The following is a 19522-nucleotide window of genomic DNA, read 5'->3' as shown; positions in this document are numbered from 1 at the left end:
GAGCTAGAGAGGGAAAAACCCTGCTGGGACCACAGTATGCTGAGCGGGCGGGCAGGAGGCAAATTCCAGTCTGAACCAGTGGAGGGCTGTGCTCTGGCATACACTAACTACTTTATCCGTTTCAAATGCCCAAGCTGGAAAGCTGGTAATACTCCTGCTCCTGTTTGAGGAGGGCTCACTTGGATAATTAAACCGTCAGTGCCAGTCAGAAGCAGTGTCAGAAGCTCCCATCATTATAAAGCTAAGAAGTAAAAACATTTTGATTTGTAGAGGCGGTAAAAGTGTGAGAAAACTCTTACTTTGTAAAAAAACACTCTTATTATGCTTTCCTGTGTGTAATCAATAATAAGAACAAACATTAAAATAAAAACCTGGGGCTAGAGAGATGGCTCAGCACTTAAGAGCATCTGCTGCTTTTGGAGAGGACCGAGGTTTGTTTCCCAGAACCCACCATGCACAACTTTAGTTTTGGGGGACCTGACACCCTCTTTTGACCTCCTTGGTAATCAGGCATGCACGTGCTGAATATATATCCATGCAGGCAAAACATTCATGCACATGATAATTTTAAAAAGTCTTAAAAAAGAAAAACCCCACAAGCCAGAACTATGACTCAGTTGGTAAAGCGCCTACTGTGTACAAGGCCCCAGAGTTCAGTGTCAGCATTGAGCAAACTGGGTTTGGTGACACACACCTGTGATTCCGGTACTCAAAGGATAGCCACAACAGGGATAGGAGTTCAAGATCATCCTGGGTTATGTAGTCTGAGGACAGCTTGAGATACAAGAGACCCTATTCCCCAGATCCATTAAGGCGATGCAGCCCATTGATTGGCTACCCAGACAAAAGACAGGGAAACCCATTAAAGCAACATTTTACACAGATTACATAGAGACATTTCTCTTTTAAAACATTTATTTTATATATGTGAGTACACAATCATCACTGTCTTCAGACACACCAGAAGAGGGCATCAGATCCCATTACAGATGGTGGTGAGTCACCATGTGGTTGCTGGGAATTGAACTCAGGACCTCTGGAAGAGCAGTCAGTGCTCTTAACCGCTGAACCATCTCTCCAGGCCTCCCCCCACCACCCTCTCCCCCTTAGAGACATTTCTTAAATCACTTGAAAATTTACCCAGGGACAGTCGTCAAATCTGAATGTGATGTTTGTGGATTTTCATGTGTCAGTAGCAGAAAACACCCTTCCATTTGTAAGTAAGAAACTGACAGGAGATCAAGTTCATTGTCTTGTCTGCCTTGGACATGAAAAGCTTGCAGTTCTGGAGAAAATATTTCTTGGGATTTATTTAACACATGGCCTGCAGTTCCTGAGGTTGTTTGCTGTTACAAAGGGGGTTTTTGAGTTGACGGGTTAGTGTTTTAATCAGTCTGCTGTAAGTCTGGCCTCTGCATGGATCAAAATGCCTGTGGTTTGTTTCCTGGTAAGAGACTATATTTAAATGGAAGAAGGTCAACATTTTTATTTATTTCCAACAAACTAATGTTTTCAAGTCTTACCGGGAACACTGCAACCCAGAAACTACATCTACTGACCTGGAATTAGAAACTCATTATTTAAAAAGTGCTAATCACAGCGGTAGATTTCAGAGAGGAAATTTAACTCAGAATGTTGCTGGGTTTGTTCTAAGTACCAGCGAGCTCACTGGGAGAGAGAACAGAGCCTTGGTAGAGCTGAGCAGGGTATTCAAGGACAGGGGAAGAAGAGGTGGGGATGAGGGGAGAGGCAAGGGGGAAAGAGGAGGAGAAGGAGGAGGAGGAAGACATGTGGAAAAGAAAAAAAGAACTTGAAAGAAGAAAGTAACAAAGAGATAAGGGAGGAAAAAAGGTGTCCGTGTTACCAGGGAGCCTCCTTTCCCTGTCCTGCCCCGCCTCTATTTTCTGATCTGCCCCCCATTGCCCCCGACCTCATCCTGTCCACAGTTTTCCCCCCGGACTCCTGAGTCACACCTTGCTCATTGTAATGGAGTTAGCAGATCTAGTAGGAGCTATTTCTAAACTACCATCTTTCTTCTGTACCTGAGAGATCTTGACCTCTTTGTTGATCTCAGACGAGATCAACTCTCGGTAAGATGCGAGCCCCTAACAGTGTTTGAGTGCCGGTGGCCGGCACCAGAGACCATGGGGGTCACAGGACAGCCTGAGACATCAGAACTCACCTTCCACCTCATCCCAGACAGGGGCTCTTTTTCAGTACTGCACAAGCCAGATTCTTGGCATCCTAGCTCTGCTTTTCACCTCTTACAGTTGGAGTGCTTGGCTATAGACGGGAGCTACCAAGCCTGCATCTATGTGGGTCCTGAACTCAGATCTTCATACTGTGTGCCAAAAACTTTACCCATTAACCACCTCTAGAACTAATGTTTGAACTTTTAAAGAAGCCACAGGATCTGGGATTGGTAGGATTGTGGTGAATTTTGTTAGTGAACTAGCGCATTCTTACCTTTTTGGAATTTAAGGTTGAGACTTTCGGTAAGGGAAGATGGCCGCTACAGAGGAGCCAGTCTTGTGACACCTCTTAGTTTCTGCAGTGTGTAGATCTTTGGTCCTTCCCCCCTCCTTCTTCCCCCTCTTTTTCCCTCTTCCTTCTCCTCTCTCCCTCCCCCCCTCTCTTTTTCAACTCTCTCCCTCCTTCTCCTGGGCTCTCCAAAGATTTCGTGCTAGAACCAGGGATCTGTACGCATATCTCTTCCTAAGTTGCCTGTTGATTAGTTTGCAGTGACCTGAATGAACATAGGCTTTCCAGATTGGAGTGAGGATACGAGTCCCTTAAGGATCAGAGCCACAGTTTTTAGCACAAGGGATGTAAGCTGAAAGTTCTTAGAGTCCAGCTCTGCTTTGCACGTGTGGCTATCCTTCATTTGCAGTGGGATAGATATGAATGGGAAACTTAACATTTAAATATATTCAACTTTACTTAATTTAGATATGAAGGCCGATATGCAATTCATTTGTTGAGAGACTTGTGGCATATGTTTGGAACCACTTAGGCATGAATCTTGCAAGGCTCTACTTAAAAAAAAACCAAAAAACAAAAAAACCTGTTTAATGAAAGCCCAATATAGAGCCAGTATTCCCAGTGCCTATTGTGTATATAAAGGCCAGGCTTCCTTGGCCTCAGTGGTAGCCATTGTACCGTAGGTAGAAAAAGCAAATGTAAACTAGAAATAAGAGTTATTCCAGTGAGAACAAAGCACCACCCTCCACACGACAGAGATTCCAAAGCACTACCCTGCCACATGGAGCCCATCTGGGCGCTTCTAGGCACCACACTGGAGTCTCAGGGCTGTGCTCTCGGTTCCAGCTTGACAAAGGGGCAGGCTTTATGAATGAAACTGATCCATTTATCCGCCATTAAGAAGGCTCCATTGCAGAATGGAGCCTTAGGTAAGCAGCCTCACGGAACACAAAGATTTTCTCAAACTTTGTTCATTCTGAGAAACAAATACCCATGATCCACCTCCCTCTGCACACACATACATACGTACGTGTCACATGCACACACACACCATGCATGCACGCACACACGCACGCACACGCACGCACACGCACATACAGACATACACACACTCCACTACCAACACCACCACCACCATCTCTCCCCACCTCCTCCTCCTCCTCTCCTCTTCCTCCTTCTACCAGTCTTGCTATTTTGTTTCTTTAATCATGGCCCCTCTGGTACCATCACCCATGAAGCAGTGACCTTTCCTTCCCCAGGTTTTCTCTTACCATGATAATGTGCAATGAGATACCCCAATAAAGCTCTGGCCGCTTAGAGTACCTGCCCTTTGTGTGGCTCTGGTACAGCCCTCAGACTAGTCCACGGTTGTCTAGCCGAGAACACCAAGCCCTACTTGACCGTCTTTAGTTTGACACTTGGCTCATTCCCCTTCCCTTGGTCTCTGGACCCCAGAGGAAGACTTTTACCATTTTTAGTTTCACATCCAGTTCCTAGCCATGAGAAAAGTGATTTCTTCTTACAGATACGAGTATATATAGTGTTGTGATACAAATATAGTTTTTTTTTTTTTTTGGTTCTTTTTTTTCGGAGCTGGGGACCGAACCCAGGGCCTTGTGCTTCCTAGGTAAGCACTCTACCACTGAGCTAAATCCCCAGCCCCACAAATATAGTTTTATATGGCCAGGGAAACACCTTAGAGCTCATGTGCTTCAACATTTCCCTGATGAGTCAGTGTTCCATCTCTTACAACGTGGTTAACTGTCTTCCATAAGTGTCCTCAGCTAGGGAGTGTTTGATACCCTAGATGTTTAAGGTGACAGAGACGCTAAGTATCTGTTGAATTATTTTAAGGAAAAGCACGTAGGTTGAGAGTGTTTTTACGCAGTATACTCTGGGATGGATGTGGATGGGGCAGAAGGTCTGTCAGGGACAGCCTTTGGCTCAACACTTCTGGGAGGGAAAGGATTCAGGGTGGAAACGAGAGTGTAAGGGGTGGGACCAGTGATGAAGTCAGGGATGCTCACAGAAAGCTTAACACCAAGGTGGACTGTCAGAGCGGTCCTCAGTCGGCTGTGCCTGTCCTCCCTGCTGTAAGGGGTTCTCACGGTGGATTAGCAGGATCAGTTTCATTCATAAAGCCTGCCACTTTGTCGAGCTGGAGCCGAGAGCACAGCCCTGAAACTTCAATGCGGTGCCTAGAAAGGCCCAGATGGGCTCCATGTGGCAGGGTAGTGCTTTGGAATCTCTGTCGTGTGGAGGGTGGTGCTTTGTTCTCACTGGATTAGACTCTTATTGCTGGCTTACACTTACTTTTCCCACCTACTATGTGATTGTTACCCTTCACAGTGGAGGAGGAGAAAGTTCATATGGCCTTGTGACCAGCTGCAGCAATGAAGACAAATGCTTGCTCAAATTTCTTTCTTTTCTTGCTATGATGAATGTGTGTGTGTGTGTCTGTCTGTGTGTGTGTGTGTGTGCTAGTGTTTTATTGCTGTGAGGAGACACCCATAACCATGGCAACTCTTATAAAGGAAAGATTTAACTGGGGCTGGCTTACAGTTTCAGAGGATTGGTCCATTATCATCATGGGAAGCATGGCAGCCTGCAGTCAGACATGGTGTTGGAGAGGTAGCTTAGAGCTCTACATCCAGATCTGCAGGCAGCAGAAAGAAGGAGTGAGCCACTGGGCCTGACTTGAGCTTCTGAAACCTCAAAGCCCACCCACCATGACACACTTCCCCAATAAGGCCACACCCACTCCAACAAAGCCACACCTCCTAGTAGGGCCACTCCCTATCTGGCCATTTTCATTCGAACCACCACAGTGTATATGTACACACACACACACACACACACACACACATGTAAATACATAATTTTCCATTTCTCTCTATCCAATTGTTGTGCAGAGTATGTTAGCTTATAAGCTGCAAAAATCAGTAAGGTGTTACGCTAAAGCCCGGAAATTTGTGAGTTGTTGAGAGTCTGGCATTCCCAAAGGGATAAAAATAGCACAAGATAGGCATAAACATTTGAATGTGTGTTTTAGAACGAGAGACCATGAAGGTGATGGAGGTTCAGGAGAGTAGGCTGTAGTCACCTAATAACGATTTTCTACTTTGGCACCTGAGACCTAAATCAACCACCTTTGGGTAAGTGATGTCGAGCAGAAGGGGTCCAGCTCCCTTGAAGGTTCGGTAGCAGTAAGTGCTTATAATCAGTCAGTTCAATGCTTCATCTAGCGTTCTGAGTCTAGGGCGGGTAGAGTTCGGTTGTAACAGAGAAACCGAAGTGTTGAGTGTTATACGCACAGCCCAGAAACAGGGTCAGCTGTGCTTGAGTCGAGCTGTTCCTTCAGAACCTTGACTCGGCTCTTGGTTTCCCACACCACCTTTCTCTGCCTATTTCCTAAGCCTTGTAGAAGGCATTTGTCCAGCAGGAAGTAGTTAAGTCAATATCCTCCCAGGGCATTTCTGTTAGTAGACACATACTCTTTAACTTATAGAGGGCCATGATGGGGCTGGAGGGATGGCTCAGAAGCTGAGAGCACTGGCTGCTCTTCCGGAGGTTCTGAGTTCAATTCCCAGCAACCACATGGTGGCTCACAACCACCTGTGATGGGGTTTGGTGCCCTCTTCTGGCCTGCAGGCCTGTAGGCAGAATGCTGTATACGTAATGAAATGAAACTATCACAAGTTGGACTGCGTTTAGTGCACCTAACCTACTGAACGCCTATTTGAAAGGTGTACAGAACATTTAATTAGCTACAATCCGGCAAAACTATCTGGCAATAGACTCTTTCTTGAAGTGTTGAGTAATGTATTAAAGGTGAAAAAAGGTAGACCCACTGTCTGGACACTTGAAACATGGTTTATACTGAGTGCGTGTGTCAGTTCATGCCGTCCGGAAGCTAAGACATCATAGTAGATCAGAGATGCTCTCTCCCATCGCACTGTGATACATCTGTACCTGTCTAGCCACAACCCACTTTTCTTCTCTCTCCGTGAGTTTCTCTGGTGGATGTTTGTTCTTGATCTTCCAGCCGTGTCACAGGGGTTGGTGTGCTCAAACAGAAGCTCATAGAGTGGAGTGCTCTGACGCGTCCATGATATGTCCACCTGGAAGAGCATCTCCTTCTGCCCTGGGGACTGAACTCATTTCCCATTGTCACCAGCCTGCTTCCCGTCCTCTGTGCATCTTTCTGGGGATTCTCCTAGTGAAATCGCTCCTATGAACCTGTTCTTATTTCTGTCACTTTCCCCTCTTGGTCTTAAGGGTCTACGTTTTGGCGTATTTTTAAGAATACAGACCTATTTTTTATAAAAAAAAAACTTTTTATTGATTCTTTGTAAATTTCATATCATGCATCCCAATCCCACTCATCTCCCTCTCCCTTTGTATCTGCCCTCTACCCTTCCAACTTCCCAGCCAAAAGAAAAAAAATATCACTGTGGAAGCTGCAGTGTGTTACAGTGTGTCCCACAGCACACCCTTTTGTCCACACATCTTTACTTGTAAATATTCACTGCAGTGACTGGTTCAAGGCCTCTGGCTTCTGCTGCACTGTCAATATTGGATCCCCACGGGGACTCCTCTTGGACATCCCACGGGGACTCCTCTTGGACATCCTGTTGTTGCCCTGTGTCATGGAGATCTTGAAGCTTTGGAGCTGCAGAACCAGCCCCTTCATGCGCTCCAGGAGCTCATAGATGGGGTAGATGTTGGGGTGAGCCAACTCAAAGCCCTGGATCTGGCCTGGGCGGTAGGTGAGCTGGTCAGCTCAGTGGCTCTCACACCTGTACCACCCAGCACTGCCCTCGCTAACCCACTCAATGCTACAGCAAGTGAGGGGCTGGGAAAATTTCCCTGCTCTCATATCCTCAGAGCCAGCCGAGCTGCAGGGCCTGCTCTCCCAAGTGCTGCAGCCCTGACCTATTCTTTTATCTGAAAACCGAGTGGTGAGTCTCCCTTTCTCTCTGTGACCGTCTGAGACAGTCTCTCTTTCTCTGACGATCTGTTTTCTGTGTTTTGATTTCTTCGGGCAGCTTCACATCTCCCAAGATGAACTCACGCAGCCCATTCACCCGATCTTTCCTAGCCTTTACTTTTCCTCCAAGATCGTTTTACCTTTTACTCCTCTTGGTCTTCCTGTTCTGTTTTTTTTTGGCTTCTCTTACAAACCTAGGGGAATTGGATGCTTATGAATAAGACCCTAAGGTTGGCTGTTGAGGGGCCTACGTTAGTGGATGAGTTTGTTGACTATGGTGGGGGCCTCGGCTCTAAGTGAGAGACAGTCACTTTGAGAGTCTTTACCCGGTAGAGAAGGGTCCGCTCTGCAGAGCAATAAACCGGTGCTAACACCCAGCTCTTCCAAAAGATCACTTGAATTTACATTTTGAGTAAATGTGAAGACAAGTCATGTAAAGACAAGTGAAACTCCAGTTGTACTTTAAGACTCCTCCTTTTCAAGACTGGGATGTAAGCTCCTGACCAGGCGTTGGTCAAGCTGGGAAGCTGCAAAGCGATGTCAGGGAGAACACTTTACACACTGATTTCCAATTAGGGACTATCTCCACTCTCACTCCCTACATTCCTGTGCTCTGTGGTTTTCTCCGTTGTCTCCCCTACTCAGTCCCTACTTAATGCTCTCCCATCTGCTTAAGATTTTAAAATGCTAAGGTTTTTTTTTTTTTTTTTTTTTTTTTTTTTTTTTTTTTTTTTTGCCAGAATTCTCTGGAGAAGAGATAAAATTGGCTGTGGTGTCTGCCACTTTGCGTGGCTCTGTAATGTAGTCAGTGCGTAGAGAAAACCATGACATTTGCCACTTCCCTAGAAGGGTAGAGTGGTCCCGTCCCCCCTCCCCCCTCCCCCCGCCATGTCTAATGACTGTACTTCCTCATTTAGTCCATACCACCCTGGAGACTTCGGGGAGGCTGGACAGAAAGGTGTCTTGAAAGCTTCATTTGGGGGTAAGTGCTTGAGACAAGAACAGGTGCCTACCATTCTCAGACGGTTACTAGAAAACATTCCAGGCTCAGGTGAGGGCTTGCAGGAGAAGCTGGTGAGCGAGCCTGCAACTGTTGCTAAAAGTTTGAGTTGGTGGGGAAGATGAACAGGAGAGATAAGCTAACTGACAGTCAAAGTGGAGTTCAAGGAGCATATATAAGGAGACATGAGATGGGATCTGGAAGAAATTTGAGCATGAGCCCTGCCGATGATGGTACATTTGAATGGAGAAATGTTAGGGGCACGCGGTGGGGCAGTGATAGATGGCGCACACACTCCCACCTCACATTTCTGGGCTGTACTGACCCCAGCTTGGATAAGGAAAGCCACGCTTGACCGTTAGTTTCAACTTCCCTCCCCAAAGATGTTCCAACTGGAGCTTACAACCTGGGTAGTTCGTCTCTTTGCTCTTTCCTTTCCAACAGAAAACGAACAAAGCCAAGATCAACGCCTTGGAAAGAGGGGAGAAGAAAGAGACACCGCCCCTTTCCCACCTCCACTCTAGGCTCCAAGGTGCCCCTTGCTTGCCAGAGACAAAGACCAGGCCGTTTTGAACAGTTCTTTTCCGGACCTAAAATTTGTACGGAGGCGTGTCTAGGGGATTTTGTCATCTCCCGTGACCTTGGCTGTAGCACAGGTGGTCACATAGCGACATAAACAGGACTGAAGGGAAGTGCGCCAGACGGAGCTGCCCTGCGGTGCCGGGAGCCCCTACCCTGTGGCCTCCTCTAGGCTTGGCTGCTGGAGGCAAAGGAAGCCTGCCCTGCTGAGAAACCGCAGCCCAGCGGCTCCTTAGGGCTTACACAGTTGCCATTTCACACTCTCTGGCTCCTCATGAGAAGGCTATTTTGAATCCCTGTTTTGTTTCTCCTGACTGACTCCTGGCAGCAGCCCCACCCCAGCCCCCAGCCCCGCCCCCCAGCCCGGGCTGAGTTTTCTGCGCTGGCTCAGTCTCCTTCCCAGTCAGCCTCTTTCTCACTCTCCCTATTCCTTCCACAAGCTGTCTCTGAGCTACAGCACCCCGTGGCTTTCAGTGGCAAGGCTCCGAATGCAAACACATGATAAAACTTTGAGTCGCTGTAAGTGTTCATTATTCCCATTCGATCATCATATGCTTGTATCAGCTTAACGCACTGTACCCCATAACTATGCATAATTACTAGTTCTCAGCAACCTCAAAATGCAGTTTTTTTAAAAGCAAAATTAAACTAGTGAAATTAATTCTAATAATACATCTATTTTATATTTGACATGGATTCACACTAAAACTAACAGCCCCCAGCACATTTCTGTGCTGGGCAACCTCACATGATGCTCAACCCCACCCCTTGTCCCAGTCATGTACAAATTAAAGCTTCCAGAATCTCCTGGTCCTTGGAGTAAAAATACCCCCTAACTGCTCTCCTCTGACTGTTTGTTAGCAAGGGGCCCCTATCCCAGTCAGGGTCTCTTTCTCTGTAGGACAAAACCCAAAGCAGGCGGGACAATCATTCATTTATGGAAATGAGAGAGTCACAAGGGACTCTGCTGGACCAGCATAGCAGAGGCAGGTTCTGATCCTGCTTTAATTTAATTAAGCTTTGTTTATTTAATCAGCCAGGAGATGAGTGTCCTTAGGCAGGAATTCGCTGCTGCCTCTCAGCTGTGGTTTTGTTTGTGGGAGGAGAGCTGTGGTCTGCTTCATATTCTTGAAGGGTTTGGGGTTAAGGTCTGACTGCAAGCAAGGCACTATGGGGACCTGCCTTCAGCAGCCGTGCACAAGCATGTATGCAGACCTGAGTGAGTGTGGACACGGTGCGTGCAGGTGGGTGTGCTGCTCGTGTAGAGGGCCTGGCTCTGTTTCTTAGGCAGAGATGTCCAAGGGACTGGGCCTACCAGTTTGTTTTCTTGGCCTCCCACTTCCCTTAGGAGAGAAGAACCATTCCTACAGTGTGGAGAACAAAGACATGGCCCTCTTACTGCATTGGACTTCAGTTTAATCTTTCAGGAGAAGATGTGTCAACCCACTGCTCATGGATTATGCAACGCGGTATAGCTGAGAGCTCTCACCCTAGAGTCCTCCGGGCTCTGAGGACAAGGACAAGGACAGAGGCAAACAGTACATGTCCCTTGGTGGAGAAGGGAAGCCCTTCTTTTGCCTTTTGCAAAATAATGGTTCTCAATGTCGAGGAATAGCAAAAGGCATGTGCTAGAACTTGCTTTCAGGTTTTGAAATGGAAAGTTTATACTCATTTGTGGAGGTGCAGATATTTTTGTAGGACACACACACACACACAGATATGCAAACTTAACACATTTTCTCTTCTATTCATTCTATAACTGTGTCCAAACACCGTGAGGCTGGTGTAATCAGCCCCATTCTGCAGCACAGGAAACCGAAGGTCAGACTCTCAGGGAGACTGGTGCAGGTCTTGAGCACTGTATGATGCCTATGTAACTGGCCTATGATGAGACAGCGTTGAGCCACACCTTTCCCTCTAGATGTACACTGTCTAGTATGACAGCTGCCAGCCTTATGACGATTTTCTGCACACTCGAGCGTTTGAACTTACACGTGTCTAGCACACATTTAGAACTTACTCTTGGTCAGTAAGTACTGGAAATGTGGTCGCTCTGAGTTATAAGTACAAAATACTCAGAATGGAAAACAGATGCACTTAGACTGTTTTGTTATTTTCAAGGAGACTGAATGAAATGCCCAAACGGAAAATAATTGATTATTACAATTGGTTTCGATGGTTTCATTGTTTTTTTTTAAGTCCCCATATTTTGAAGTCTTTAATTGAGATACAGTAATTATACACGACCATGGAGTACAGCGCAATAAACTGGCACACACGTAGCGTGGTCGGATAGGAGTAATTAGCATGTATAGCTTCATTTTCCATTTCTTTGCATTGGGAGCCTGTGAAATCTTCTCTTCTGCTCCTTTATAAAGTGCTAAGCTGTTGTAACCATGGTTACATCGGTGCTGTAGTCTAACTGAATCTGTCTAACTGTAGTTAGTGCCCCCTTACTCAGTCTTCCTCTGCCCCTCTCCCACTCTTTCCTACCTTCTGGTGACCACCATTTGACTTTCTCCTTCCATCAGGTCAGGAATTTTTTTTTTCTTCTAGTATCCACATATGAATAAGGAAATGCAATATTTATCTTTTTCATGGTTGGCTTATTTCATTTAAGATAAAGTCTCCCAGTTCTGTCTATTTGCTTTTTAAATGTGATGTGTCAGCCATAAAATTTATGATCGTAACAGCGCTCGGGTATATATTTCTATCAGATGGTAACAACTGTAAACCAAGGCAGATGTTTTTCTAAACCCACGGCCATACATCACCCCGAGTCAGCCCTCAGAGTGCCTCAAGGGCCCTGGGCAGATTGCATAGTTGATAACCTGGGTTTTCATGTTTGGATAGTTCACCATGAAAGGGGAGGACTGTAGCACCACGATAATGACCTAAAGAAGGACCAGATGCCATGTGGCATCCCAGAGGACTCTCAACTCTGGCCTTGTGTTAAAAGACTTTCTCAAACTTATGTTCAAAGCACAGAGAAAAGGCCAGGAAAACTTTAAGATCAAGGCAGTGAGTGCTTAGAGATCTATTGATGGGGATCCTTCTGCCTGGGAGTGAAGGCTGGGGGCAAGCGAAGCCTGGACAGAAACCCGGACAATGAAAACACACAATCCACGTGTGCTTTCGTATCCCCCATCACGCAGCAGCAAACATGGATGGTCTAATTCATTCTCATTGCTCGCTGTATCTGTGTTGTATACCAAGGTCCCTGCCCTCGTAGAACTTGTATTCCGGAGGCGATAGGAACAATATACAGTAAGCAAATAACTATGGTAATTCCAGATTCTATTGGGTTACAGGTTGACTGCTATTGCAGGGAATCAGATGATCATGGCTTAAGCGAGAGAGAATCTAATTTCTTCCTCATATAACAATCTGGAGGGGAACAGTCTAGGGTTGGCCTGGCAGCTGTCTGATGTCAGGTTCTGGGGTCCTTCCACCTTGCTGCTCTACTGTAGGTCTGTGGGGGTCGGCAAGGTCAAATGTGGATTGCCAAGTCTCTGCCTTACGTTCAGATGAGCGGGGAAAGGGCAGGGAATGTAGAGGCTGCTCCCTTTCTTCTCAGGATACAATTTGGGGGTCCATTACTCCATCCATATTCCATTGACTGGTATGTAGTCATATGACTATTCTGGTAGCAAGGGGATTGAGAAAAGGTAGGCCTTTAACCTGAAAACAGAAACAAACAAATGACAAAATAAAACCACATAGAACAATGTGAACCCAGCTATTGTTAAAATAACATTTATTGTTTGGCGTCTGATAGTTTCCTAAATATAGAGAGGACATCCTGATTGTTGTAACTCTCGCTCTCTCTTCCACCCCTCTCATCCATCCTCCTCTCCTCAAATCCCTTCGATACAGTCATGACGTTCATTTGTTGTTCCTTTGGGGACCCACGAGTTTAACCAGGATCATCTGTGTGAGCATGGCTTTGGAAATATTCATTGGGGCCTGATGGATTCCTCAGTGGTTCAGAACTGAAGACAATGATTACCCTCAGAATCCAGTGGCTTCTAATAGTTCAGCAGAAAAGGGTGGGGCCCCATGAGTCCCCTTCTGATCATGATTCTCTGATGATAGGACCTGGCCTTCTTGAGACATGTTGCAAGTCCCCACAGATGCTGTGAGGCCATGCCCAGAGGACAGCACTTCACAACCCCTTTCGTCAACCTCCTGTATTTACATTTTTTTTTCTGCTCCATTTCCCGCGAGAGCTTCAAACTTTAGAAGTAGGTGTCTTAGTTTGGGTTTTATTGCTGTGAAGAAACACCGTGACTAAGACAACTCTTAAAAGCAAAACATTTCTGGCTTACAGTTTAGAGGTTTAGTCCAGTATCATCATGGCAAGAAGCATGGCAGCCTGCAGGTAGACGTGTGCTGGAAGAGTCAAGAGTTCTATATCTTGATCTGAAGGCAGCCAGGAGAAAACTGGCTTCTGTAGGCAGCCAGGAGGAGGCTCTCTTCCGCACTGGGCAGAGCTCAAGCATTGAGACCTCAAAGCCCACCCTGATCATGACACCCTTTCTTCAACAAGGCCACAACTCCTTCCAATACTGCCTCACCTCCTAATAGTACCAATTCCTATAGGCCAAGCATATTCAAACCACCACAGGGAGCGATATGGCTATCCTGGTTAGGGCTGAGGATGTCATTGCTTTTAGCAGCTTGCCCAGACCTATGTCTCTGAGTTCATCCATGTTCATTACAAAAAAGAGTTTCTGATTATGTCTGGGGAGGTAGCTTTTTTTTAAAAATTTTTATTTGTTTTGTAATAAAGCAAGAGGAGAACAGCTTCTGAGGGGCAGCTAATGGTCCTAGCACAATGCTTCACTGCACAGCCGCTCTCCTCACAGTGTCAACAGGAGCCTTGTACAACCATAACAACATTACAGGGTTTCCTTGTGAAACAGAGGCACACCACTGCTGTCAGTCAAGACTCACAGCAGAGAGACCAGCGCCATTTTTTTTTAAACATGACATCCTAGGAAAATAATCCAGTTGCAGATGATAAAGGGTGAGGGTTGCATGGTGTGTGAGCTTTTTGTGACTGGAGAAAACAAACACCTCATGGAGAGAAAACGGTTGCTCAGGCTCACAGTCTGGGAGGGCTTACCCACGGTTGCTTGGCCCCACTCCTTTGGGACCTACCATGAGTGAAGCAGCAGATGGTGACAGTGGCATGTGGCAAAGTTCTTTACTTCATGGCACAGAAGAGGAAGAAACTGAGGCCCTGCAATCCTCTTTAAGCACATGATCCAGTGACGTAACACCCCCTTGGCAGACCTCGCCACCGTCTAATGGTGAAGTGTCCTAAAGACCGCCTTAACACCTGGACTTTTGAGGAGCATCGCACACCATAGCAAGGGGCCATGTGAGATTTTCAGAAGCCCAAATGACTCCCTCTCTGACTCATCCTTCAGACACAAAATGAGGAGGCGTTGTGCAAAGAGAGTGGGTGGCAAGTGTTGGCCAACTTATCACAAGTGTTTCAGAGGGTGTCCCGAGCTAATGTTGGAACAGAAGTTGGAAGTTAGACATAGGTCCTCATGGAAAGTCTTCCAGATCCAGGTAACAGCAGATGCACCAACCTTTTACTAAGTCCTCCTGGCTCTAAAAATGAAGTTCCCCAGGGCAGCCGACTGGTCATGAGCAGAAGAGGAAAAGAGGAGGAAGAGCTCTCACACTCAGCCCCATAGGGAGCTGTAGAGTCTGTCTTTATTCTCTAGCCTCCAGAGGTTGCCTCTGGCAGCTTTTTCTGAATTGCTCCAAGCTAGAGCAGAGAACAGGGACTTGGTATGATGAAAGAGGAAACATGGGAATGTGTGTCATATTCAAGTTCTGGGAAAGGAAGCTCAATGCCTGAGGAGTAGGATCTGGACCGTCATCCTCATGGTTGTGGGTGCACCTTGTGAGTTTCCTTAGTATCTGGGTCTCAGTAGAGAGCTTAACTATAATTTTCAACAACTTTCTGATTCTGAAAAATACTGACTAACCATGGCTTTGTTTGTTCTCATCAAAACAGGCGCCCAAAGCTGGGCATGATAGCACACACATGACCTCACTTGAATCACACTTGGGAGATGCAGACAGGAAAATGAGGTCAAGGTCATCCTTGGCGATCTAGCCAGTTGTAGGCCAGTCTGGGTTACATGAGAACCTATCACAAAAACAAAACAAAACAAACAAACAAACAAACAAAAACCCCAAAACTAAGCAAACAAACAAACAAACCACAAACCACCACCAACAAAGCAAGTGCTTAGATATTTTTAGAAGGTTCTTGTCAGGGATTCTGTGCCTTGGTGTGAAGTGTGAGCTGGTTAAAAACTTAGGCCCTCTGCTTCTCTTTTGAATGTGAGTATAGAAACAGCTTTACCCAGAAGCCATTATTTTCTGAATTTCTCACGACCACCTGAACATACCTCCTGTCTGTGGAGTGTGTTTCTCCCCTGGGTCACCCGCAGATTTTTTTCTTAGCTGAGGTTCTTTGGGACCACTTTGCGTGTTATTTCTATTCCTAGAGGAATTGGTCAGACAGCTTCCTTAATGACTTCAACTATAGCCCAGTTTTCAGTTATTTTCATAATCATTTGCATTCACCTATCCATTCACTCCTCTCCACCCATCCTTTCATTGAGTGGCCTCCCTGCCCCTGGGGGGATTGTTGGCCAATACTGGTCCGCTCAGGCAAATGGAGCAGAGATGATGGATTGGGGGGTGGGGTGGGGTGGGTGATAAAGACACACTGGGCCCAGTTGTGGGAAGACGGATCAGCTTTTCTCAGAGTGATTCAGAGTTATATAGTTTTGGGTTAAGGGGGTAGGAATATCCAGGGTGGGCAAATGTCATTGGCTGAAAGCTTGAGGTATTGAGATGCATCATTAGCATGGGGAGGCATGCCAGGGATCTCAGGTGTTAGCTGAATACATTCTTATTGGGGGAAAGAACTTTAACCTGGAGCCTAACTAAGGGTATATGGCCCTCTGCAGGTAGAGGTGTTATAGGTTAAGATCAGAGAAGGGAAGGCCTTGATAGTAAAGGGAGTCCGCCATTTTGCACTGATCCCAGAAGGCTATCCAGACACTGGTAGACTTCGGCCTTAATTAGCAGGGTTTTCCCACAGTTGAGTCTTTGTCCTTTGAGATAGAGTCTTCTATAGGCCACAGTGATGTCAAGAATGATGTCATCATACTCACGTTTACACTTCCCACAGTGCTAGAATTAGGGGAGTGCCCTACCAGACTGAGGTCCATTGAGCATCTTCTATAGGCCAAGTTTCGTGGATGTGTGGGTCACGCTGCAACTACAAAGATGATAAAATGCCTGTCTTTGACCCCCTGAGGTCTGGTACATGTGGTATCAAAGAACAGGGCTCTGGGGGCCCAGAGGACACTCTACTCAGGACTGAGCAGAGGGAATTCTTCCTATAAGCTCATATATTGGAATTGAGGCCTGAAGCCTAAAGGAGTTAGGGAAAGCTTTCTGAATCGAGAGAACATCGAGTACAAAGCTGTTTCAGGGTAGAGAATTTGGCAGGCTATGGGAACTGCAATCTGTTTTAATAGATTTAGAGCATAGAACACAAGACGGGGCAGAGAGTAGAAGAAACAGTGCCAAAAGGAGGGGCTGCGGATAGAGTCCCATCATCGTGGCCAGAGCTTGAAAGCTTCTTCCAGCCTTTGGAGAGAAGTCAGGCTATGGGGGCAAGACTCTATGAAGGGAGAGAGTGACTGGGGACCACAATGAAGTCCTACAGTTAAGTGGAGATCACGACAAGGAAGCAGGCAAGTCAAGACACTGCTGAGGAACAGACACAACCACAGTGCATGCTAGGTCAAACGCGATGAAGCTGAGATTGAAGGAGGTTTCCATGTCCCGGGTGTTTGTTACCCAGGAAAGTTGTCGGATTTGAAGGAGGACGGACAAGTCTAGGTGGAGGTAGAGCTTTGGGAAAACTGGGTGAGTAAGCTGGGAGAATAGAAAGAGGAAGGCGAGAAGAGAGACCACTACAGAACCCTAGGGAACCCTCACTCACTGAGGATTGGTGGTAGAGTGACTGAAAAGAAGCCATGTGAGGCATGGTGCCAAACGCCTATCATCCCAGAACTCAAGAGGCAGAGTCAGGAAGCCTGGGTGTTCAAGGCCAGCCTGGGCTACTTGGGAGAGCCTCTTTTGAAAATGACCAAACAAACGGAACCAAAGGAACCAGAGGAAAACAAAACAAAGCCTTGAGTCCTGACAGCCACACAGATGGATTTCAAGGAGTTATACGTATGTAGAAGGAGGCGTGCCCACTAGACCATGATGGAGAGGTTACTGTCTTACAGGGGGCATTTCTGTTGGAGTAAGGAGTCAAAGGTGCGTCATGCGTGAGCCTGATTGGATGACCCTTACCCCACCTAATCTGTGGTGTTTTGTCTTAAAAAGTTGTAATTAATTCTCATTTTCTCCCCTCCCTCAACATCTTTCATCCTAGAATAGCACAGAAAAAAGTAAATAAATCACCACTTGGAGATAGTTAATTTAAATCTTTTGGGATGTTTTTGGTCATGGGCTCCTCCCTTCTGAAGCCTGCCCTTGAGCTAGTTTTAAAACACACTCTCCCTAGTGTCTTTGTGGAGTTGGGTTTAGAGGAAAGTCAGACCTGTCTTTCCTGGAAAAATAGTGCTGCATACTGGCAAGACCACTAAGTGAGACCCTGGGACATTAGGAGAAGCCAGAGCTTGTATGTGTGGGGGGACAGCGTTGAGGGCCTCCTCTCTGATACAGAGCTTGTATGTGTGGGGGAGGGGCAGCGTTGAGGGGCCTCCTCTCTGATACAGAGCTTGTATGTGGGGGAGGGGGCAGCGTTGAGGGCCTCCTCTCTGATACAGAGCTTGTATGAGGGGGAGGGGCAGCGTTGAGGGGCCTCCTCTCTGATACAGAGCTTGTATGTGTGGGGGGACAGCGTTGAGGGGCCTCCTCTCTGATACAGAGCTTGTATGTGGGGAGAGGGCAGCGTTGAGGGGCCTCCTCTCTGATACAGAGCTTGTATGTGTGGGGGCCAATGTTGAGGGCCTCCTCTCTGATACAGAGCTTGTATGTGGGGGAGGGGCAGTGTTGAGGGCCTCCTCTCTGATACAGAGCTTGTATGTGGGGGAGGGGCAGCGTTGAGGGGCCTCCTCTCTGATACACAGATTCCCTAGTCTTCATTTTATAGTAAGCTAAATTTCCAGAAAGAGCTTCTGGCTCAAATGTTCCAGACGAGTTTAAGCACAACACCCCGCTCTTGTGTATGTACGCTCCATTGGTTGGCTCCCAGCCACTGCCAAGTCACAGCTGCCAATGAACTTCGATAGTAGGGCCTTGACCAAGGTTTACTATCAAGTCAACCACCTGACCACCTGAGGTGCTTGATATCTAGGAGACCACCTAGAATACCAGGTGTTAAATACCCGATGTCATTCGTGAACCTGGTTGGATGGCTCCTCCCCCACCTAATCTGTGGTTTTTTTGTCTTAAAAAGTTGTTCTGTTCTGTCTCTGACTCACATGGTTTGGATCCGGAACCCAGTCATCTCCCTGATATATCAGCATTTGGGTAAAGACGTTTTTTGTTTGCTGGCTTGAACTTGGTTTCATAGTGGATTATCCGCAAATTCTCCTATCCTAATATTTGGGAGTGCGTCCAGAAGTTGGAGTCCACTAGTTTGAGTCCCAGGACCAGCCATTTGAACTAAGGTCATCAGGGCAGCCTTGGGAGGTGAGTACCGAGAATTTCTGAATTGTCGGCTCCTGTTCTGTGACCCAAGAAAAATAGAAATCAGGCAGCTGCTCCTAGGATCAGAGTGGAGGACGAAACGCCTTGCACCGCTACCCCGACACCACAATTTGGTATTCAGACTCCCTAGGGGAGAGTGGTTGAGACAGTCAATGGTCTGGCTGAGACACTAGATCTGCAGGCTCAACTTGAAGGAGCAGCGTCTGAGAAAACTGGTCTGTTGGCTCCCATGGAAAGAGTGACTGAGACAGCTGGTAGCCCAACTCCTGAAGGGGAAGTAGCTGAGGCGCCATGCTCACAGGCTCTACTTGGGAGAGCGACTGAGACATTTGGCTTGATTCTAGCTCCTGGCTTTCAGGGCAGATTTTCTACAGGGTACTCTGTCTGTACCCTTTTCATCCAATTCTCCTGTGTCTTTGTGGAAGGCTGTAAGTGTGTTTGCCATTGTCAAATCTGTTCCTTGATTCCATTTTGTTGTTTACTCTTTGCTCTTGTACTGTATTTTGAAATCATGGGACAGTTACCATCCACTGTTCCTGGCTTACCCCTAGACCTTGTTCGCCAGCATTTCAAGGATTTCCAAGAGAAAGCCCAGAAATCCGGAGACTCTTGTCATCCCTAGGAAGCTCCACACTCTCTGTCTACCTGAGCGGCCAACCCTTAAACTTGTCTGTTCCATTGCAGTCTGAGCCAAGACC

The 19522-nt window shown here is 46.7% G+C and overlaps 2 long non-coding RNA genes across 4 annotated transcripts in view; one reads left to right on the top strand and one right to left on the bottom strand.

Moving 5' to 3' along the window:
• The first annotated feature begins 8355 nt into the window (after nt 1-8355).
• Nucleotides 8356-9713, top strand: LOC120100685 (uncharacterized). The gene is made up of 2 exons (XR_005500543.2): nt 8356-8453; nt 8916-9713. It is a non-coding gene; the product is annotated as an uncharacterized LOC120100685 (long non-coding RNA).
• Nucleotides 9714-12330: 2617 nt separating this feature from the next.
• LOC102553770 (uncharacterized) overlaps nt 12331-19522 on the bottom strand; it is a 37984-nt gene continuing 30792 nt past the window's right edge. For all 3 annotated transcript variants that reach the window (XR_001836555.3, XR_005500541.1, XR_590849.3), the window contains one exon: nt 12331-12731. This is a non-coding gene — a long non-coding RNA (uncharacterized LOC102553770). The remainder of the gene's footprint in view (nt 12732-19522) is intronic.

Source organism: Rattus norvegicus, chromosome 2, assembly GCF_036323735.1.
Source record: "Rattus norvegicus strain BN/NHsdMcwi chromosome 2, GRCr8, whole genome shotgun sequence".
Classification (NCBI taxonomy): domain Eukaryota; kingdom Metazoa; phylum Chordata; class Mammalia; order Rodentia; family Muridae; genus Rattus; species Rattus norvegicus.
This window is presented reverse-complemented; position numbering and strand designations above follow the sequence as displayed.